Here is a 24,734-nt window from a genome sequence, read left to right as displayed (position 1 = left end):
GGCATCATTTCTGGATGGTTTTCGGGATTTGTCCGGGATCCCGTCGGGGTTATTTCGGGACCTTTTCGGGGCTAATACGGGATCATTTGGGGATCCTCTAGGGGTCGTTTCGTGACTTTTTCTGTATTATTTCGGGGTCATTTTGGGACCCTTTCGGCATAATTTCTTGATGGTTTGCCGGATCCATCAGGGTCATTTCGCGACCATTTTGGGATCATTTGGGGACCCTTCCGAGATCATTTCTGGATCCGTCCGGGATGCCGTAGGAGCCATTTCGGTATTTTATATTACTTTTCCGGGATAGTTTTTGCACCCTTCCGGGATCATTTCTGGATCTGTGCGGGATCCCATCTGTGTCAATTCCGGACTATCTCGGGATCATTTTGGAATCCTTCCGGAATCATTTCTGTATGGTTTTCGCGATCCATCGTGGATCCCCTCGGAGCCATTTCGGAACTTTTTCTGGAGTTAGTCGGGATAATTTAGGGACCCTTCCTGGATATTTTCTGGATGGTTTTTGAGATCCGCCCGGGAGCCCGTCAGGGTCATTTCGGAACCTTTTCGGGATCATTTTGGAACACCTTCAGGGATCATTTCTGTGTGGTTCTCTGGATACGTCTAGAATCGTGTCGCTCTAATTTCGGGTTTTTTGGGACTATTCGGGGAACTTTTGGAGACCCTTTCGGGGCATTTCTGGATAGTTTTCGGGATCCGTCCGCGATAGCGTTGGCGTCATTTCGTAGATTTTTCTGGATAATCTCGGGATCATTTGGGATCCTATCAGGTTATCAGCTCACTTAGTTCTTTTTTTTACTCAATTACAAAAATAAAATGCATTAGACAGAAAACAAAATTTTAAACAGATAATAAGCAGGCTAACGCGAATAGCCCATATATTTAAAATTTTCCTTGCGGACGGGGCCGCGGGTAAAGGCTAGTATATTATAAATGGGAAAGTTTGGACGTTTGTATGTTTGTATGTTTCTCCAGACGTTTGTCTTTGTGACTCAATCACGCAAGAACGGCTGGACGGATTTGGATGCAATTTGGCACACGTATAGCCAATAGTCTAGAAGGATCTCCTAGCTATATTTTTTTGAAAAGGGGGAGGTCCTCGCCCCCTAGGAACAGTAATAATTTAATTATTGTATTTTTTCGTATATGTGACTGAATCACGCCAGAACGGCTTCACGGATTTTGATGAAATTTGGAACACAGACAATACTCTACAGGCGAAATTTTTTTCGAACATGGTAAGGGGGCCGGAGGTCCCACGACCCCTTCGAATAATTACTTTTTAATAATTTTTACACGGTATAACTTAACGTATACTGACCTTCACCAATATTACAAACTCAATGGGTCAAATAAGTCGAGGGCTTATAAAGTGAGCAGTGACACCCTCCGCTTCCCCCCTCCCCCCCCTCCCTTTACGCATCCTCTGGTGTAAAATCTATAACTTGTTAAAACTCAATATAAATTTTCTCCTAAATCAATAGTTTTTGATATCTGGCACATACAGATCGACATCTAAACAATTTTGGAAAAACGAGCAGCGGTACTTCTCCTCCCGCCATCCGCCCTCCATCAATTGTTTTTATTAGCACGCTTTTATTAGCTTAACCTGTATGTTTCTTTGTAACTCTTCATTGGCTCCAACACGCCTGCTACCTTATTAAAATGGTTCTACAATTAGCTCCGCCTTATTTGTAGTCCCGTTGGGGTCATATGGAGACCCTTCCGGGATCATGTTTGGATGGTTTTCGGGATCTGTCCGGGATCCCGACGGGGTTATTTTGGGATATTTTCGGGACTATTCCGGGATCATTTCGGGACTATTTTCGATTATTTAGGGACCTTTCCGGCAACATTTCTGGATGGGTTTCGGTATCCGTTCGGCATCCAGTCGGGGTATTTTCGGGATCATTTGCGTACCTTTGAGAGATAAATTCGTGATGGTTTCCGGGATCATTACGAGACTTTTTCGGGGTCATTTTGGGTCCCTTCCGCCATCATTTCTGGATGGTTTTCGGGATCCGTTCGGGATCATTTCGGGACTATTTTTGAAGACCTTTCCGGCATCATTTCTGCATAGCTTCCGAGATTCGTCGGGGATCATTTCGGGACTATTAGGAGATCATTTGAAGACCTTTCCGGCATCATTTTTGCATAGTTTCCGGTATCCGTCGGGGATCCCGTGTTGGTCATTTCGGGACTTTTTCTCTACTAATACGGGATTATTTGGGGATCCTTTCGGCATCGTTACTGGATGGTTTTCGGGATCCGCGCGGGATAATTTCGGGACTCTTAGGGGATCATTTGAGGACCTCTTTAGCATCATTTCTGCATAGTTTCCTGGATCCGTCGAAGCTCTCGACGGGGTAATTTCGGGACAATTTCCGGATCATTTGGAGTAGCTACAGGGATCACATCTGGATGGTTTTTGGTATCCGTCCGGGATCCCGTCGCGATCATTTCAGGACTTTTTCGGGATCATTTGGGGTCCCTTCCGGCATTATTTTTGGAAGGTTTTCGGGATCCGTCCGGGATCCCGTCGGGGTCATTTTGGGACTATTTCGGGATAATTTGGGTTCCCTTCCGGCATCATTTCTGGATGGTTTTCGGGATTCGTCCGGGATCCCGTCGTGTTTATTTTGGGAATTTTTTGGTATCATTTGGGGTACGTACAGGCATCATTTCTGGATGGTTTTCGGGATCCGTCCGGTGTCATTTTGGGACTTTTTCGGGATCATTTGGGTTCCCTTCCGGCATCATTTTTGGATGGTTTTCGTGATCCGTCCGGGATCCCGTGAGGGTAATTTCGGGACTATTAGGGGATCATTTGAGGACCTTTCCGGCATCCTATCTGGATGGTTTTCGGTATCCGTCCGGGATCCCGTCGGGGTCATTTCGGGACTTTTTCGGGATCATTTGGGGTCCCTTCCGTCACCATTTTTGATGGTTTTGGGATCCGTCCGGGATCCCGTGAAGGTAATTTCGGGACTATTAGGGGATCATTTGGGGACCTTTCCGGCATCCTTTCTGGATGGTTTTCGGTATCCGTCCGGGATCCCGTCGGGGTCATTTCGGGACTTTTTCGGGATCATTTGGGGTACCTACCGGCATCATTTCTGAATGGCTTTCGGTATCCGTCCGGGACCCCTTCGAGGTCATTTCGGGACTTTTTGGGGTTCCTTCCGGCATCCTTTCTGGATGGTTTTCGGGATACCGTCGGGGTAATTTCAGGGCGTCATTTCTGGATGGTTTTAGGGATCCGTCCGGGATCCCATCAGGGTCATTTCGGGACTATTAGGCGATCATCTGGGGACCTTTCCGGCATCATTTCTGGATAGTTTTCGGGATCTGTACGGGAACCCATCGGGGTAATTTCGGAACCCTTTCGGGACTATTTCGGGATCATTTGGGAACCCTTTAGGGGTCATTTCATGACTTTTTCTGTATTATTTCGGGATCATTTGGGGACCCTTCCGGCATCATTTCTTGATGGTTTGCCGGGTCCATCAGGGTCATTTCGGGACAATTTTGGGATCATTTGGGGAACCTTCCGAGGTCATTTCTGGATACGTCCGTGATGCCGAAGGAGTCATTTCGAGATATTTTTGTTACTTTTTCGAGATAGTTTTGGGACCCTTCCGGGATCATTTCTGTATGGTTTTCGCGATCCGTCGTGGATCCCCTCGGGGTCATTTCGGAACTTTTTCTGGAGTATGTCAGGATAATTTAGGAACCTTTCCTGGATATTTTCTGGATGGTTTTTGAGATCCGTCCGGGAGCCCGTCAGGGTCATTTCGGAACTTTTCCGGGACTATTTCGGGATCATTTTGGTACCCTTCACGGATCATTTCTGTGTGGTTCTCTGGATAAGTCTAGAATTGTGTCGTCGTCATTTCGGGTTTTTCGGGATCATTTCGGGACTATTTCGTGATCATTTAGGGACCTTTCCGGCAACATTTCTGGATGGGTTTCGGTATCTGTTCGGCATCCAGTCGGGGTATTTTCGGGATCATTTGCGTACCTTTGAGAGACAAATTCTTGATGGTTTCCGGGATCATTTCGAGACTTTTTCGTGGTCATTTTGTGTCCCTTCCGCCATCATTTCTGGATGGTTTTCGGGATCTCGACGGGGTCATTTCGGGACTATTTCGGTATCATTTCTGCATAGTTTCCGGGGTTCGTCCGAGATACCGTCGGGGTAATTTCGGGACTTTTCTCGACTTATACGGGATAATTTGGGGACCCTTTCGGCATCATTTCTGGATGGATTTCGGTATCCGTCCGGGATCCCGTCAGGGTAGTTTCGGGACAATTAGGGGATCATTTGAAGACTTTTCCGGCATCATTTCTGCATAGTTTTCGGGGTTCGTCCGAGATACCGTCGCGGTCATTTCGGCACTTTTTCTCGACTAATACGGGATCATTTGGGGTCCCTTCCAGCATCATTTCTAGATGGATTTCGGTATCCGTCGGGGATCCCGTCTTGGTCATTTCGGGACTTTTTCTCCTAATACGGGATCATTTGGGGTCCCTTCCGACATTATTTCTGGATAGCTTTCGGTATCCGTCCGGGATCCCTTCGGGGTAATTTCGGGACTTTTTCGGGATTTTTTGGGGTCCCTTCCGGCATCATTTCTGGATGGTTTTCGGGATACCGTCGGGGTAATTTCAGGGCATCATTTCTGGATGGTTTTAGGGATCCGTCCAAGATCCCATCAGGGTCATTTCGGGACTATTAGGCGATCATCTGGGGACCTTTCCGGCATCATTTCTGGATAGTTTTCGGGATACCGTCGGGGTAATTTCGGGACTATTTCGGATCATTTGGGGACCCTTTCGGCATCATTTCTGGATGGTTTTCGGAATCCGACCGGGATCCCGTCAGGGTCATTTCGGGATTGTTAGGGGGATTATTTGAGGACCTTTCCGGCATCATTTCTGGATAGTTTTCGGGATCTGTACGGGAACCCATCGGGGTAATTTCGGATCTTTTTCGGGACTATTTCGTGATAATTTGGGAACCCTTTAGGGGTCATTTCAAGACTTTTTCTGTATTATTTCGGGATCATTTGGGGACCCTTCCGGCATCATTTCTTGATGGTTTGCCGGGTCCATCAGGGTCATTTCGGAACAATTTTGGGATTATATGGGAACCCTTCCGAGGTCTTTTCTGGATACGTCTGTGATGCCGTAGGAGTAATTTTGAGATATTTGTGTTACTTTTTCGGGATAGTTTTGGGCCCTACCGGGATCATTTCTGTATGGTTTTCGCGATCCGTCGTGGATCCCCTCGGGGTCATTTCGGAACTTTTTCTGGAGTATGTCAGGATAATTTAGGAACCTTTCCTGGATATTTTCTGGATGGTTTTTGAGATCCGTCCGGGAGCCCGTCAGGGTCATTTCGGAACTTTTCCGGGACTATTTCGTGATCATTTTGGTACCCTTCACGGATCAATTCTGTGTGGTTCTCTGGATAAGTCTAGAATTGTGTCGACGTCATTTCGGGTTTTTTGGGACTATTCCGGGAACTTTTGGAGACCCTTCCGCGGAATCTCTGGACGGTTTTCGGGATCCGTCCGCGATATCGTCGGGGTCATTTCGTGGCTTTCTCTGGATAATTTCGTGGTCATTTGGGGATCCTATCAGGTTATTAGCACATTTTTACTAAATTACAAAAATTAAATACATTAGACAAAAATAATTTTTAAACAGATAACTTGATAAGCAGGCCCGTGAATAGCCCATATATTTCATTTTCTCCTTGCGGACGGGGCCGCGGGTAAAGGCTAGTATATATTATAAATGGGAAAGTTTGGATGTTTGTCCAAACGTTTGTCTTTGTGACTCAATCACGCAAGAACGGACCGACGGATTTGGATGAAATTTGGCACACATAAAGCCAATAGTGTAGAAGGTTCTACTAGCTATACTTTTTTGAAAAGGGGGGAGGTCCCCGCCCCCTGGGAACAGTTATAATTTAATTATTATATTTTTTCGTATATGTGACTGAATCACGCCAGAACGGCTTCACGGATTTTGAAGAAATTTGAAACACAGACAATACTCTACTGGCGAAATTGTTTTCGAACATGGAAAGGGGGCGGAGGTCCCACGACCCCTGCGAATAATTACTTTTTAATAATTTTTACACAGTATAACTTAACGTATACTGACCTTCACCAATATTACAAACCCAATGGGTCAAATAAGTCGAGGGCTTACAAAATGAGCAGTGATACACCCCCCACCCCCCTCCTTTCCACCACTCGTGCAAAATCTATAAATTGTTATAACTCAATGTAAATTTTCTCTTAAATCTATAATTTTTGATATCTGGCTCATACAGATCGAGATCTAAACAATTTTGGAAAAACGATCGGTGGTGCTCTCCGTCTCCTCCCGCCATCCGCCCTCCTTCAATTATTTTTATTAGCACGCTTTTATTAGTTATACCTGTATGTTTCTTTGTATCTCTTCATCTGCTCCAACGCGCCTGCTGCCCTATTAACATGGTTTTATAGTTTGCTTCACTTTATTTGTAATCCCGTTAGGGTCATATAGAGACCCTTCCGGGATCATTTCTGGATGGTTTTTGGATACCGTCCGGGATCCTGCCGGGGTCATTTCGGAACTTTTTCGGGACTATTTCGGGATCACTTTGAGACTCTTCCGGGATCATTTCTGTATAGTTTTCGGGATCCGTCCGGGATCCCATCGGGGTTATTTTGGGACATTTTCGGGACTATTCCGGGATCATTTCGGGACTATTTCGCGATCATTTGGAGACCCTTCCGGCATCATTTCTGGATGGGTTTCGGGATCCGTCCGGCATTCAGTCGGGGTATTTTCGGGATCATTTGCGCACCTTTGAGAGATAAATTCTTGATGGTTTCCGGGTTCATTGCGGGACTTTTTCGGAGTCATTTTAGGTACCTTCCAGCATCATTTCTGGATGGTTTTCGGGATCCGTCCGGAATACCCTCGGGGCCATTTCGGGGCTATTTGGGGTATCTTCCGGCATCATTTCTGGATGGTTTTCTAGATTCGTCCAAGATCCCATCTGGGTCATTTCGGGACTTTTTCTCGACTAATACGGGTTCATTTGGGGACCCTCTCGGCATCATTTCTGGATGGTTTTCGGGATCCGTCCGGGATCCCGTCAGGGTCATCTCGGGACTATTAGAGGATCATTTGACGACCTTTCCGGCATAATTTCTGGATAGTTTTCGGGATCCGTCGTGGATCCAGACGGGGTCATTTCGGGACTATTTCGCGATCATTTGGGGTACCTACTAGAGGTTTACGCCGATCACTTCCTCGGCGGCGAATGTATGTATTTAAGGAAATCAACGTGTTGGCCATTTCGAAAGATCCGTGGTTTTTGCCTCAAGACCGTTCACAAATGTTCAGGCGCAGCTCCTTGCGGAGGGATTGTCCCTCGTTCACTTACTCCAGAGAGGCTTCGAACCTAACCCCGGTCTTTGGAATTGGTACTGCAGCGTCTGCAGAAAAGAAATAGGTATACATGAAATATGCACATTTTTGTCTGTATATCTCGTGCAAAGGGTAGTTTCACCTAGTGTTAATTCCTAATAATCGTCGCGAACACAATTTCTCAAACCATTGGTGGCTCCTTGGCGGTCACGCACAAAGGCGACTTACGGTTGCTATTAATGGTCTATTAATACTCATGACTCTCGTGGCACAGGGCGCCTCCAGTTTTTTCGGCTGTTTTTAAGAGTTACAACTCCGGATGCGCGAACAGTAGCAATCCCGTACACCAGTCGCTACCACGCCTACTGACCCTCATACCATATGCCAGCACAGAACCTATAGGACTGCGAATTCAAACTTATACCTTCTTCGACGTCACTTTCCTAGAAGCTCTAGGTGTAGCTCCGAAGACTTTCCAACGGATGCTTTTGTCGCGTTATGCTGCCGAGCTACACCAGAGAAACACCTTGAAATGTTAGGGAGTGACTATTCGGCCAAGGATGCCGCCCTCGAAATCATAAGCAGTCTAAGTGGATGTTATTGCGTAATGTGTGAAAATCGTATAATCCTCGGCGCATCTACATAATTAAAATTTTACAAGGACCCCGGATAAAATTTTTAAAATTTAGACCAAAGTTAACAGAGGTTTGTGTTTACAACATTGATTTCAATAGTCTTCGTTAAATCAAAACGATATTTTTTTTTTTTTGAAAGTCGACCGATTTTAACTTGAAAGATGTTATCTGCTGTTTTCCGGCCTTATGATATAAGAGCCCCTTATTGATGACCGCGTAGCTTCAGTTTTCAGACTAGTTCGACTGTCCATTACGTTAGGGTAGTAGCACACACGGTCATTAGTTCGACTGTCTTGGGAAGGCTTTTGCTTCACCACTTTGAGTGTTCGTGCGAAGGACAAAGCCTCACCAGGTAAATAGTATATGTTCCTATGTATTCACATGTGTAAAAGGAGCCGTAACGTGTAGGTGATATTTAAACTTGGGTGATAGGCTATAATCAATGTGATTCACTCCAAGGGACTAGTTTTGGATAGGGCCGCCAACTTTGTCAAAAAAGCGGGAGGTTTTGTTTTGAAGGATGAAATGTGAAAATCAAAATTAACATTTCAGACGCTATTTTATAGTTTCGCAAATGAACAACAAATATTTGAATGTAAACCCAAGTGATTTTTCAAACCCTTCTCATATGTACATAAATCCCCAACTTAAGTATGAGGTAAGTATCATTTCGAACGAGTGTTTATGGCCCTAGAACCTAGTAAGGATTTGGCATCACTGATTTCGCTTATTCTTTCAGCCAATCGCAATATAAAATTTAAAAAAAGTCGCCACCTTTTTGGGTAACAACTTGAGGACAATTCGAAAACAAATTCGCCTTGGGTAATTTTATTTGAATTGATTGTTCATTATTAATTTTTTGGAAAAAAAAGTCCAAAATGAGAATATAAATTTATAATGTAACTCTTCTTTTAGTGTTTTGTTTTAATAAGTCCGTGTTAAGCTAGCGTTGAAAGTGCCTGTTTTTTTAAATAACTTTTGAAAAGTTAGAAAGATTTAAATTTGGCAATTAGTTTCTTATAACTGGCAGCGATGCGCAACCGTTGATACCATTTTCGATCATATCCGACCAATTTTCGACATTAACAATAAATGGCCTAAACAGTCTTAAAATCGGCGGCGTATATCTCTAGTACCTACCGGCATCATTTCTTGATGGTTTTCGGTATCCGTCCGGGATCCCATCGGGGTCATTTCGGGACTTTTTTGGGATCATTTGAGGTTCCTTCCGGCATCATTTGTAGATGGTTTTCGGGATCCATCCGGGATCCCGTCGGGGTCATTTCCGGAATTTTTCGGGACTAATACGGTATCATTAGACGACCCTTTCGGGATCCCGCCGGGGTTATTTCGAGACTTTTTTGGGATCCTTTATGGTCCCTTCCGGCATCATTTTCAAGATCCGTCCGGGATCCCGTCTGGGTCATTTCAGGACCTTCTCGGGATCATTTGGAGTCCCTTCCGGCCTCATTTCTGGATGGTTTTCGGGATCCGTCCGGGATCCCGTCGGGGTCATTTCAGGACCTTTTCGGGATCATTTGGGGTCCCTTCCGGCATAATTTCTGAATGGTTTTCGGAATTCTGTCTGGGTCATTTCGGCACTTTTTCTAGACTAATACGGTATCATTAGAGGACCCTTTCGGTACCATTTCTGGATGATTTTCGGGATCCGTTCGGGATCCCGTCGAGGTCATTTCGGGACTATTTCGGGATCATTTGGGGTACCTTCCGGCATCATTTCTAGATGGTTTTCGGGATCCGTTCGGGATCCCGTCGCGGTCTTTTCGGGACTTTTTCTCGACTGATAAGGGATCATTTCGGGACCCTTTCGGCATCATTTCTGGATGATTTTTGGGATCCGTCTGGGATGCCATCAGGGCCATTTCGGGACTATTAGGGGGATCATTTGAGGACCTCTCCGGCATCATTTCTGGATAGTTTTCGGGATCTGTACGGGAAGCCATCGGGGTAAATTCGGGATCATTTGGGGACCCTTTAGGGGCCATTTCTGGATCCATCCGTGATGCCGTAGGAGTCATTTCGAGAATTTTTTGTATTATTTCGGTATCGAAAAATGCAAGAGTATATCAGCCGAACAGCTTATGCAAATATGGGAGAAAAAACTCGAAAAGCATAAAAAAAATATCATTAAACACATAAATGAAATGTGGGAACAAAAACTCAAAACGCACGAAGAAAATATTATTAAACATATTAATGAGTCAATGCAATCCATGGAGAATAGAGTTATGCAAAGAATGAGCGAGCTTACGGGTGAGTTAGCGAATGCGAAAGATAGAATAGGAAGATGTGAACAAAGAGTAGCGGGTGTCGAAAATGCACAAACTGAGTTTGCATTTCTCAAAACCAAGGTTGATGCATTGCGTGAGGAAATTGAGGATCTTTGGGAAAAAATGGTATACCTTATTTAAATCATGACAATGTTAAGAAAATTTTCATCAAACTGTGTGAAGCAATTAGTTATGAGACACCAGCCATTCGTCAAGCTTTCCATATGCGCTCAATCAAACACAAAAATTGAAATAATGATTATGTGCCTGTTATAATTAAACTTAACTCAGCGTACGATAGAAATCAACTGCTTAAAGCTATATCTACTTTTGTGAAGACCAAAAAAAGATCCTTAATTCTCTCTGATGTTGATGAGATTAGCTATGGGAAAATCTTCGTGCATGAATGTTTAACCAAGCGAAACAGAGAGATAATGCACACGCAACACAGCTGAAGCGCCAGGGTTCATTATCTTCTGCTTTTAGCATTAGAGGCAGAGTATACGTGAGAGTGCAGAGAAAAACGGAGGCGAAGCTGGTGAAAAGCAGAGAATATATAAATGCTCTTGTCAGCGAAGGCAAACAATGATGACGGATTTCTACAACGACGCAAGCATGGGATTAATATTTATGTTTATTACTACATTTACTTTTTTATCTTTCTCTCTTACTTTTTCTAATATGTATGTTTATCATTTGCAAATTCCTCTTTTCTTTATTAATTTCAATTCTACAAACCAAAGCCCATTACGCAGCGCTAAGTGCATTAATCCTAATGATCAGTGAAAATGAGTATCTGAGTACTGTAAGCAACAGTTATGCAGGTTTGCAGCTTTGCCACATAAATGCACGTAGTCTTAATTTACTGAAACTTCATTACATGAACCAAATTTTGCAAAATACAAAAATTGACATATTTTGTGTGACTGAGACTTGGTTTTGAGAGGATATTGAGGATGAATTTTATAAACTACACTCTTACACATTGGCACGGAATGATAGGAAAACCGGGGCAAGAGGTGGAGGTGTTGCCATATATTGTAAAACATTGCTGAGACATCAGGTTATCTTCAAATCCAACGAAAATGATCCTGTTGAGTACTTGATTATAGAAGTTAGTGATACATTAAAGAAGTGTTTAGTTGTGTGTGTGTACAACCCCAGTAAATTCCATAAGCTACACAATTTTTCCTAAAATTGTCTGAATTTATATACAAATATGAACATATTTTGGTCTGTGGTAACTTTAACACAGCCCTATTAAACAATGACTTGAGGTCAATGACATTAACGGATAATTTGTATTCCGCTGGCTTAGACGTTGTCAATAAATCTCCTACTAGATTTTCACCAAATTGCAAATTTAGCTTGCTAGACCTTATATGTACCTCGGACCGTTCCAGTGTACTTTATTTTGACCAGTTCTCAGTTGCGGGAATATCGGATCATGATATGTTGTTTATATCGTATGATATAGATTTTAATTGTAATACCGAAACACAATTTTATTATAGGGATTTTAAGTCACTTAATCTCTCTGAACTAATGTGCGAAGCTGATTCTTTACATTGGAACCGCGTATGGATGTTTTCAGATATTAACCAAAAACTCAGTTATTTCATGTTTCTTTTAAATTACCTGTTTACTAAATATGTACCTCTAAAGGCGGTAAAGTCCCAAACAAATAAACAGCCGTGGTTCACAAAAGAGGTTCTGCTGGCTATCAAAGCTGGAAGCAACATCCCACAAATGAAAACTGGCAATATTATCGTCTGGCCAGAAATCATGCTACACTCACAGTAAGAAATTCTAAAAGACTTTTTTTTCAAACAAAGCTTGACACGAATTTACCAACCAAGAACTTGTGGAATAATCTCAAATCAATAGGGATTGCATGCAAAAATGAATCGAAAAGCGATTTGGACCCTGACTTTATCAATGACTTCTTTTTACAGTCGAGTAGTATATAAATAATCAAAATTTCAAACTTAATGAAAATGTGATGTACACACCAGATAATAACAAATTTCAATTTTTCGGAGTTACAGAGGATGATGTCATGAGAAGTCTATTCTCAATAAAGTCCAATGCCGTTGGTGACGACGGTATAAGCCTTCGGTTGTAAAACTTATTGTAATCAACATTGTTTCAACGTTAACACATATTATTAACTTTTCGATAACGACTTCAACTTTTCCCGATGCTTGGAAGATAGCAAAAGTTATTCCTATTGCTAAAAAGCCATCGGCTGTTTTGCCAATGGATTTACGGCCGATAAGCATATTACCCGCTCTTTCTAAAATCTGGGAAAAGTTAGTGGTGGCCCAAATCACCGAACACCTCAATAAGAACAACCTTCTCTCAGAATGCCAGTCTGGTTATAGAGCGAGCCATAATTGTGCGACGGCTTTACTCAAGGTAATTGAAGACATCCGCCCTGCCTACGATAGGGGTGAATTGACTGTGATGTCACTTTTAGATTTTTCGAAAGCCTTTGACATAAATATATTTATCTCGCCCTATTGGCTTATCTGAAGATTTGGTTTGTACGATGAACGAGGATCTCGGAAGCATCTCTTCTCTCTGGTCGAGTGATAATAATTTAAATCTAAATGCGTCTAAAACAAAAGCTATTTGCATTTCGCACACTCCGCAACTAGTAGAGAATTTGCCATCGGTTATACTACAGGATATTACCATTAAGTATGAGTCGGTCGTTAGTAGTTTAGGGTTCAAACTAAATTCCAATTTTAACTGTGTTGATCATATTAACTACGTTTTATCAAAAATTTATTTTGTGTTAAGGAAATTGTGGTACACAGCTGCTTTCATTCCTCCAAATGTCAAATTAATGTTAGTCAGATCACTAATAGTTCCTTTCATTTCGTTGGGAGGGTTAGTGTTTGGTGATGGATTAGTTTGGTCTAGAAATAAGCTACAACTTGCATTGAACAATTGTGCAGGATATATCTACTTGAAGCGTAAATTTGACCACATATCAGAGTTTTCGTTTAAAATACTTGATTGCAGTCTTACTACCTTCCTAAACTATCGCAATCTAATTTTCCTGAATAAATTATTTTATAAAAAAACAACCAGAATACCTATTCCGAAATTTATGTTTTGCTAGATCTGACAGAACATGCAACCTCATCGTTCCATGCCATAAATATCTCTCATCATCAAGGACGTTCCTTGTCAGTACTATCAAAGTGTGGAACTCATTACCTAATTTTATTAAAAATTAGCCTAATGCATCGCGCTTTAAATTGGCTTTGTCTGAATTTTTTGATATACGAAAAACACTATTCTAGCTATTTTCTCGAATCTACATTGTCTATTTCTGTTATTTCTTTTATATTATATTATTATATTCTGTTATTTCTTTATATTAATTAATTTCTGTTATTTCTTTTATCTAATATATAAAATTCTTCTGTCACGGTTTTAGAGGCTGAACTCCTCCGAAACGGCTGAACCGATTCTCATGAAATTTTGTGAGCATATTGGGTAGGCCTGAGAATCGGCCACCGTCTACCTTTTTTTTCGCTACGTGCCTAGGGTCTTGAGATCAAAACGTGGACCCGGGTAACCCTAGAATGTGTTTATACAACATGGATATTACATGAAAGCTGCTGATGAGTGCTATAGTACAGGATAATTTTCATACAACTGGGAGGCTAGGGTCTCGAGATATAGGCCAAAACGTGGACCAGGGTACCCCTAGAATGTGTTTATACAATATGGATATCAAATGAAAGCTGTTGATGAGTGCTATAGTACAGGATAATTTTCATACAACTGGGAGGCTAGGGTCTCGAGATGTAGGCCAAAACATGGACCCGGGCACCCCTAGAATGTGTTTATACAATACGGATATCAAATGAAAGCTGTTGATGAGTGCTATAGTTCAGGATAATTTTCATAACCATGGGTGACTAGGGTCTCGAGATATTAGTCAAAACGTGGACCCGGGTACCCCTAGAATGTGTTTATACAATATGGATAAGAAAAATAACAAAGCTGTTGATGAGTGATTTAGTAGAGGAAAATTTTCATACCCCTTGGTGACTAAGGTCTGGAGATATTCGCCAAACGTGGGCCCGTGAACGCCTAGACAATGTTTTTACATTGTGGGTATCAAATCGAGGCTGTTGATGAGTGCTTTAGTACAGGGTAGTTTTCATATTGGTGACTAGGGTCTCGAGATATAGGCCAAAACGTGGATCAGGGTAACACTAGGATGTGTTTTTATATTATGGGTATCAAATTGAAGCTGTTGATGTGTACTTTAGTACAGAGTAAATTTTATGCCGCTGGGTGACTACGGTCTCGAGATGTGGGCCAAAACGTGGACCCGGATACACCTAGAATGTGTTTTTACATTATGGGTATCAAATTGAAGCTGTTGATGTATGCTTTAGTACAGAGTAAGTTTTACACCGCTGGGTGACTACGGTCTCGAGATATAGGCAAAAACATGGTCCCGGATACACCTTTAATGTGTTTTTATATTATGGGTATCAAATTGAAACTGTTGATGTGTGCTTTAGTACAGAGTAAGTTTCACAACGCTGGGTGACTAGGGTCTCGAGATATAGGCTAAAGCATGGACTCGGATACCCCTAGAATGTGTGTGTATTATGAATATCAAATGAAAGCTGTTGCTGAGAGCTCTAAAATTCATTGTGATAGTCGATTTGGTCGCACCAACCTGGCAAAACTGATAAATATGCATGCGAAGCCGAAATAAAGATAAGAATTAATAATACCCACATACCTATTCACATACGGCCCATTCGGGTTGACAGAAATTTCGTATATAAATTTGCCTATATTAGTATTTACGATGCTTTTTCCGGAAAGTATACCAGAAACGGACTGGGACTGGGATTAGGACTAGGACTGGGACTGAGACTCGGAGTGGGACTGGAACAAATTACATACCACCCTCTGGGACTGGCAATAAGAGATGAAGAAGAAGGAGAAAAACTTGAGAGAAGAGAAAAGAGAGAAGGAGACTGAGAAAGAGATAGAATGAAACGAAGATGGAGATGAAGCGAAAAAGACGGAGGGAGGAGGGAATAAAAATATTAGGAAAGAGTGTAGGGCAAAGATAGATGGAAAAGCTTATTAAAATGTATGCAGATAGGCCAAATTTAGAGCAGAACAACGTCTGCCGGGTCTGCTAGTATTAATATAAATATTGTTATACTCACATTATTATATTGTACACATATCCAAATATCGATATACTTTAAGAGACAATAGTCTCACTTGTACAAATGTGTTAAATAAATTGAATTGAATTGAATATCGTTTGGGGACCCTTCCGGCATCATTTTTTTATGGTTTGCCGGATTCATCAAGGTCATTTCGGTACCATGTTGGGATCATTTGGGGACCCTTCCGAGGTCATTTCTGGATCCATCCGTGATGCCATAGGAGTCATTTCGAGATTTTTTTGTTGCTTTTCCGGGATAGTTTTGAGACCCTTCCGGGATCATTTCTGGATCCGTGCGGGATCCCATCGGGGTCATTTCCAGACTATTTTGGGATACTTTTGGGACCCTTCCAGAATCATTTCTGTATGGTTTTCGCGATCCGTCGTGGATCCCCTCGGGGTCATTTCGGAACTTTTTCTGGACTATGTCAGGATAATTTAGGAACCCTTCCTGGATATTTTCTGGATGGTTTTTGAGATCCGTCCGTGAGCCCGTCAGGGTCATTTCGGAACTTTTCCGGGACTATTTCGGGATAATTTTGGTACCCTTCCGGGATCATTTCTGTGTGGTTCTCTGGATAAGTCTAGAATCGTGTCGTCGTCATTTCGGGTTTTTTTGGGACTATTCCGGGAACTTTTGGAACCCTTCCGGGGTATTTCTGGACGGTTTTCGGGATCCGTCCGCGATATCGTCGGGGTCATTTCGTGGCTTTTTCTGGATAATTTCGCGATTCTTTGGGGATCCTATCACGCTATCAGCACATTTAGATCTTTTTTTTTACTCAATGACAAAAATAAAATGCATTAGACAGAAAATTTTTTTTAAACAGATAACTTGATAAGCAGGCTAACGTGAATAGTCCATATATTTCATTTTCTCCTTGCGGAGGGGCCCGCGCGTAAAGGCTATTTTCTATAAAAACGTGCAATTATTGGCATATGCTGATCACATTGATATCATCGGCCTAAATACCCGCGCCGTTAGTTCTGCTGACTCCAAACTTGAAAAAGAAGCGGTAAAGGCGGATTTGATGGTGAAGAGAACAAAACGAAGTACCTTCTGTCATCGAGCAAAGAGTCAGCGCATATGCACCTGGGCAACCACGCTACTGTTGCCAGTCATAATTTCGAAAGAGTAAAAGACTTCGTTTATTTGGGAACCAGAATCAACACTAACTAGCAACAACATCAGCTCTGAAATCAGGCGAAGAATCACTCTTGTCAATAAATGCTACTTTTAGCTAGATAGGCAATTGAAAAGTAAAGTCCTCTCTCGGCAAAGGAAAATCAAACTATAGAAGTCACTTATCGTACCCGTCCTGCCATATGGAGATGAAGCGGCTCTGGGAGTGTTCGAGAGAAAAGTTCTTCGAAAGATTTATGGACCTCTACGCTTTTGCGATGGCGAGTACCGAAGAAGATTTAACGATGAGCTGTACGAGCTCTGCGCAGACATCAACATAGTCCAGCGAATTAAAAGGCAGCGGCTGCGCTGGTTAGGTCACGTTATGCGAATGAAAGATTACGCTCCGGCCAAGAAAGTGTTTATATCGGAACCAGCCTATGGAAGCAGAGGTAGAGGGTGGCCCCATTCCGGTTTAAGGATCGGGTGGAAAACAATTATACTTCCTTAGTGTGACCAATTGGCGACGGTTGGCAGAGAGGAGAAGCGACTGGCGTACCTTGTTGGACGGCCATAAACGTTTTAACGGTTAAGCGCCAATTAATTAAGTAAACTAAGTCGTGTAAATCTTGTACGTATTTCATTTTGGAGACGATCGAGAACACTTTTAATTATGCGAGAAATTTCACATTCTGCGGAAAGACCAACATCTCTAGCCGATTCTCCAGGCATTTTGCGGCGCCTTCTTACACGTTTTACTATATCAATATCGCATTTTTCAAAAAGAGACTTCGCTTTTTCTATTACTTCTTCACAGAAAGTGTCCCGAATTTCGAATAGTTCAGTCGCTAATGATTAAGATCATGATACGCTTCCTTATCTTAAATTCATCCCCGGATCTTGTAATCTGAGCTACACACGATCAATCCTTAAGATTTCATACCAGAAACAAACTTATGTTATGAAACTAAAATTTAGTATTATTTGGAAAGGATTGTAGCTTCGCTTCTGGTGTCACTTGTTATGTGCTAATCTGCAAATTGTTCTATGTGTTCTACTACATTCTCTAGCCCATCGAGGATAACGCTAAGCGCTTGTATTCTGGCGCTGCATCGTGTATCAGATTCACGTTTGACATCGTAACGTTGAACGTGAGAAAAAACATATATGCTTTCAATTATTCCAGAACCTGTCGCAAGTGTTCCGGATATATGCATGCATTTTTTAGTATAAAAAATTGTTTCCAGAAATCAATATTTTCCAGAAATCAGTTATAATTAAAATACAAATTATCCAGGAAGTTCTGCTTTGCGAACCATTTGGCACCCCTGTGTGTAGCGCCCGGTGCCAATGCTCCCCTTGCCTGTCCCCCACTTTCCACTTGTAGAACCCATTCGTGGCGAGGATGTGTTTTCAAATACCCCTAAATTAGATCATCGATATATCCTCCGGAGATCTGACCAACTTAGAACAAAATACCATAATCTAGCGGCGAACCCCTAAAGAATGTATCGACAACATGATTTAATATCATCGTCCTCAATGCAGCCTCAACACGAAGAGGTTTTGAGTATTCGTCAGATCTTTAATGAATATTATCGGAAACCTAATCACCAGGGCTGCTTGAGCCTTGTTGAGAGCAATCATTTAGGTAGACCAGTTCTTCAGTCCAATGTTTGTTTGGCTGATTTTTGGCTCAATTTTTTATTTTACATGAAATTTACCCCTAACCAGCATGTCTAGGTCATCTATGCAGGCAAACACTTGGCAGCAATTGTTTTTAAAGTTGCAGTGTAGAGCATACTGAGCTCAGCTCTCATCCCTCTCAGCTACGTAATGAAAATAATTCGATCGAAATCGGGCCATATCTATATCATAATCACATCATAATATTGTGGGTGATTTTTAGTATCACTAAGCTGTTAGTAAATAAAGGCTCAACAACAGTAAAGCAAACTGCCACTCTTGTGTACCCGAACACATCAATTTAATCCATTTACACACGTACATAAAAGGCGACGAAGAGATATCTCACACACACAGATGTAGTCATCGCCGAAGTAGTTACTCACACATACACACGCATATGGCCAGTAGAAAGGCATTAACTACAAATATACGTTTATATAGGTGGTAACTAACCAGAAGATCCAACATTTCTAGAAGGCGAAACGTCAAGACCTTTGGAGAAATATGCGGACGAAACAACAGAGAGCATAAAAGCAGCGCAAGCTGAGGAATGTTTACTCAGTTTGATTTAAACACGCTTTTGTTAAGTCAGTCATATTGAAATACAATTATACTACACCCAAAGTAATCTAAATAAAGACCAGTTTGCAATACTCAAAATTGGAGTGAACTATTCAACGTTAGCAGAAGGTTTGGAATAAGCGGAATTACACCGAAATTCGATGCAATTGTTGTCAGAAATGGAATTGATTTATTTGTTTATTAAGTTAACGAACACAAGTTCTTACAGACTACCAATTCAAAAATTATACAGCATACTATTAACAAAATTCTTACAGGCTACTAACAATTTTCATACAATTAAAAAACAGACTACAAATAAGAAATACAAAATTTAACAAGTCAATGAAAAACTAGCACTTACAGACTAATATAAAAGTATTGATAACTAAAAAACACACTTCAATAAATTAATAAAAACATTCTTCACAAAGAGAAATCAAGCTCGATAAAATATGAGATCTTATTAATTTCACTCACAGCGCGGGTAATTAATTGGGGCATTTCTCGCATAATTCGGTTACTATTAATGCCATAAAAAGGGGGTAAAAGCTTCTAAGTTCTCTTCTGGGAACATTAAAATAAATTTTCTTAAGAAGAGCAGCACAATCTCTATCCCCATAGATGATGCAATATAAAAGGTCAAAGAAAGAGTAGACCTTCTCGCTTCTAAAGGTTTAAGATTTAAAAGAAATAGACGTGCATTATATGCGGGAAGGGGGCTAGTATATCTAAGCGACCGCAGACAGTATTTATGAAAAACTTGTTGAACTCGCTCAATCCTGTTAATTGCAAACTGTTGGAACGGTCGCCAAATGATAGTGGCGAGATGAGATCGTACAAATGAATTGTAGAGCAATTTAAGTGTATACGGGTCAGAGAACTCGGAACTATTACGCCGAATAAAACCAAGTATTGCATACGATTTGGCTATGATAAAGTTTACATGGCTGTTGAAAAAAATTTGGTATCATAAACCACACCATGGTCCTTGATTTTATCAACAGTCTGCACTGGATTGTTAACAATGGTATATGAACTATTAAACTTAAAGCTCAATTTAGAGTAGGTTACGTGAAAGCATTTACTAATATTTTAAGAGAAGTGCGATCTAACGCACCAGGAATGGAGACTATTAATTTCATACTGAAGTTCGAAAATATCACGCGAAGACTTTGTAAAGGAGAAAACTTTAAGGTCATCAGCATACAAGAGAAACCTAGCATACGACAAGAAAGCGCTGATGCCTTGACGAACAGGACAAAGACCAAGGGTCCAAGCATACTGACTTGCGGAACGCCGGAAGTCGCAACGTTAGGATCGGATGATATACCATCAGTACAGACAATACACCATCTGTTAATTAAATATGATTTTAGCCACTGCAGAAAAATTGAGCGAAAACCAAGACAGGAAAGTTTATGAATAAGTGATACCTTATCTAAAGCTTTGGAGAAGTCAGAATAAGCACAATCTACCTGGTATCCAGATGCAAAAGCAGATATACAATACTCACTAAACTCCACTAGATTGGTGACCGTCGAACGTCCCGCAACAAAACCACGCTACTTGGCACAAATTAGGCTCTTCACTGAAAAGTATAACTTGTCTTTTACATCACATTCAAATAACTTCGGAACAGTAGTGAGCTTTGATATAGGTCTGTAGTTATAGACATATCTCTTATTTTCAGATTGGTAGATAGGAGTTTTCGATGCAAGTTTCCAAGCATCAATAAGCTCCCCGCACTAAAGTTAATATGTCAACTGGATCTCAAGAGGCAAAACTTAGGCCGGACAACCTTTAATCAAGGCACTTGAGAAACCATCAGAATCTGTCTTGACCGATTGCTTTAATTTAGTAATAACACTTGAGATATCGTCACATGAAATTGACATTGAATCGAAATCCAGAGAAGAATTTAAATCAGAAAGAAGGGGCATCATCATAGGATGCAAAATTAACACTAAAAGAGTCCGCAAACAGGTTCAATACCGCACTAGGATTTTTAGCTACATTATCTTGGTAAAAGACAAAATCAGGAACCGAGGAGCATGTCCTTTTAGATTTAATAAAATTCCAAAATGTTTTAGGATGGGACTTAATGTTTATCTGAAAGCTAAGAATATAGTTTTTGTAAAGAAACTTATCCAGACAGTTAAACTCCTTTAGATACTGTTGATACTTCTCGTAAAAGGACAGATTCTTGGTCTGACTAAACTTTTTGTAGTATTTGTTTCGCAAATTCCTCAATTTTTTTAAACCCTTTGTTAAAACTGGAACATGCCTTAAACATAGGTCAAAAAGCGTTGATATAAATATTTCATAGGAAACGCTAACATCTGAGGAGGAAAAAAGATCAGCCCAGTTAATTTCCCAGAACACATAGTTAAGGATAGACATATCGCACCGTGCAAAATTAAAAGCGATATCATCATTTATAGAGGGTACACAAAACTCATAAAACTCAAGTTTAAGAACAATAGTAGTATGATGCATATCCGACGGAGCAAATGGTGCATGGCATTCGGATATGTTAAAATTAATATTATCACTGAGGAATATAAAATCTAATATTCTGTCAATTTTAGTGAAGTTATTGATTTGTAGTAAATTTAAGCTTAGCATGTTATCTAAAAAATAAGTCTCAAAGGCTTATTAAGAACTACAGACGAAATATTGTCAGCACGAGCTTTATAAAGATCTTCAGAATTATTCGGCGGAATATAAGATGCCATCACGAATAGAGAGCCGGAGTACGTAGAGCCACTAACATTAACACAGAGCTGGTCAAGTAGGGAATCGTTATTATCCAGCTGAACTAGGGAAGTATTACACTTGCGTTGAACTGCAATAAATACACCTCCACCTCTCGAACGCCCAGTTTTTCCTGCATCCCTGTCTTTACGGAAAACGACTAACAAATTGGGATCGAAGAATTAGCCATCAAAAAATCTGGAGTCAGCCAAGTTTCAACAATGACAAAGATATCCTCAGAGAGGATAGATAGAATAAGAGACGTCATTTCAATTTTTATTTGTAATGTACCTGATTGGCGGGTATTAGAAAATTGGCTTCTACACATTTTTATTTTTCGTTATACCAGGCTTTTCTGGAGGGGTAGGTATTGGTCTCATATAACCACGCACCTAATTTCAGTCGTCTATCCTTAATACTTTCAGATATATTGACTACGAATAATTCCAGTTGTATGGGAGGTGCCACGCCCCCTTGTCGAAAACTTTTTTTATATAGCCAACCATAGATTGACGTACTCAGGGTATGTCATGACAAAATTTCGTTCGATTCCATTCTGCGGTTTAGGCTGCAAGTCCAAACATACATACAGACATACTTTCAGAAATATATAGTAGATGTACCTGATTGGCGGGTATTAGAAAATTGGCTTCTACACATTTTTAAGAAGTGTATATTAATATATATTGTGATTGTTGGAAAGAGGATGAATTGCTTAATTAATACAATTCTTTAAAACAATCAAAAATACCTCATGAAATTACCCCTCAAATGGGACATTACAAATAAATTTCGCAAAAAGTATGAAATGACGTCACTTATTCTATCTATCCTCTCTGGTTGATGCCAAATTCGAAGACGAAGTTGAAATTGAAGTCGAACACGAAGCAGTGCTAAAAATAAGTGCGCCATCATATATCGTCGTTACAATGCCAAAGTCACGAATGTGCCATTTTTGTTCAAACGAAATATTATATATGTCAAATTTTGCAAAGCCAAAACGAATGTGCATTTTTTGAAAAAATAAAATATAAACATTTTTCAATTAGCATTGCTTAGTAGTTTACAAAAGTAAACCTCCCAAAGGTGATTGAAATATACAGAATTATATCTGTATTAATTAAATCTCTATTTTTAACAATGTCTTCAAGGTTTCAAACGCTTTTTTCACAAAACAACAAATCCACATTCGTGAATTTGGCACTGGACCGACGATATTGGCTGCAATATCTGCACAAACGTCGACAATGGCATCTCAGGAGGGAGCTGTGTCTTTAAACATAACATTTATTTACATTGCTATTATTACATTCAGGCCTGTTCTGAATTCCGACTCGGAATGAAAAGTAAAACGACATTGATTTCGACTCGTTTTATATTTGGTGTTCTCAATTCTGATTGTAAAAAATCGATTCGAAGTCGATTTCGAATCGTTTTCATTCCGATTCGGTAATCAGTTTAATCAGCTGTTTTTGTTTATCAGGCTGTTCTAAATTGGATTGGTTTTCTCAATTTCGTGTATGTGTTTTGGTTTAAGTATCATAAAATTTTATTTTAATTAAAAAATGCCTGCAGATATGGTTTTTGGATGCGCAGACGCAAGAAGATGTGCTATTGTGCGTGCGAATCGTAAAAATGCGCTGGATCGGAATTCAGAATAGGTCGACTTCATTTCGATCAGCATCGATTTGTTTGCCTAATAGATTTCTTGATAGAAGTTTTTATAGAAAGATTTATTATGCCAATTTAACTCAAATTTAAACAAAAAAATACACACAACTCTTCCAAATAAAATGAAGAATTAAAAAAAAATGATTTGAAAGACAAATCTCGCAACATTTGTGTATAATCGGTCAATTAATTTTCATTCCGACTGCTCAGAGGCAATACTTTTCAAACCGATAATTTTTGGTCGGAATCGAAATTGAGAACACCAATCCATTTCGATTCCGAAAAAATTGATCGGAATCGGAATTCAGAACAGGCCTGATTGTTTTATTAAAATTATATAAGCATGAAATGTACACACCCAGTGATGATAAAAGTACCAAATAAAAAATAAAAAAGTATTTAAAAACGGAATACATACATACTTTCGAAAATACTTTGAAATCGAAGGCTAACATTTTTGTATTATTAAGCGCTGTACGCAGATCAAAACAAAAATTTTGCTTTTCACATTGCATGGCAATTTATACATAAATACCGCTATTATAAAAATAAAACAAAATTTATGAAACTTTTTGATACCAAAAAGATACGAGGTCCTCAGTAGTGTAATTAGGCATCATATATGAATGCAGCTGTTTTCTTACCATTACTACAGAAACCTTTCCTCCCGATGAGAGCCACGGCTCGTGGATCAGCGCCAAACCAAGCGCTCCTCAAGGGTTAGGAGCAGTTCACTCGATTTCACTTTACTGTGTTGGAAGTTTATCTGTAGGACTCGCAGCACCATTGGGCTGTTTGTCCCCCTCCAGCACCTTCGTCGTGACGTCGTCGTCCTCCCCATGCCCTTTTGGTTTAGAGTATTCGAAGCCCCCTTCAGCCTTTTGTAACTGTTGTGCCGGGTGTGCGACTCGCAGCACCATTTGGCTGCTGGTCCTCTTCTAATACCTTTGTGGTGCCGTCGGCTACCTCCACTTGTCCTTTTTCTCTTTGGCTTTTGAGGTCCTTTTCGACTTCGTCCAATTCTAGCGTGTAAGGATTTGTATCCTCGGACTTCTTTTCTTGAGTCGCATGTAAATTTCGCCTATACCAAAGAATATTTTGCCAAGCTGCGTATATTGTCCTCCGCCTGCTTGTTTATTTGGAAGATGTAGAACTGATCTTCCCCCGTAGGCCGAGATACAGTAAGTACCTCCCCATCCTTTGCCGGTATGTTCGTATTCTGATTCTGCAGAAGTCGAAGTGTATCCTCCGACGTCATCACGCTACCATGCGTGGATACCCACACCTTAACTATTGGTACCGTTGGGATTTGAGCTTTATCCACCACCTCAAAC

General features: G+C 40.7%; 1 protein-coding gene across 1 annotated transcript in view; it reads right to left on the bottom strand.

The window, feature by feature from the left end:
• Positions 1-24,734, bottom strand: part of LOC137236329 (uncharacterized) — a 40,670-nt gene that overhangs the window by 10,191 nt on the left and 5,745 nt on the right. The gene's annotated exons all lie outside the window — the stretch shown is intronic.

Source organism: Eurosta solidaginis, unplaced genomic scaffold (assembly GCF_040869045.1).
Source record: "Eurosta solidaginis isolate ZX-2024a unplaced genomic scaffold, ASM4086904v1 ctg00001832.1, whole genome shotgun sequence".
NCBI lineage: Eukaryota > Metazoa > Arthropoda > Insecta > Diptera > Tephritidae > Eurosta > Eurosta solidaginis.
Note: the sequence above shows the minus strand (reverse complement) of the source record. Positions and strands in the feature narration are given on the sequence as shown.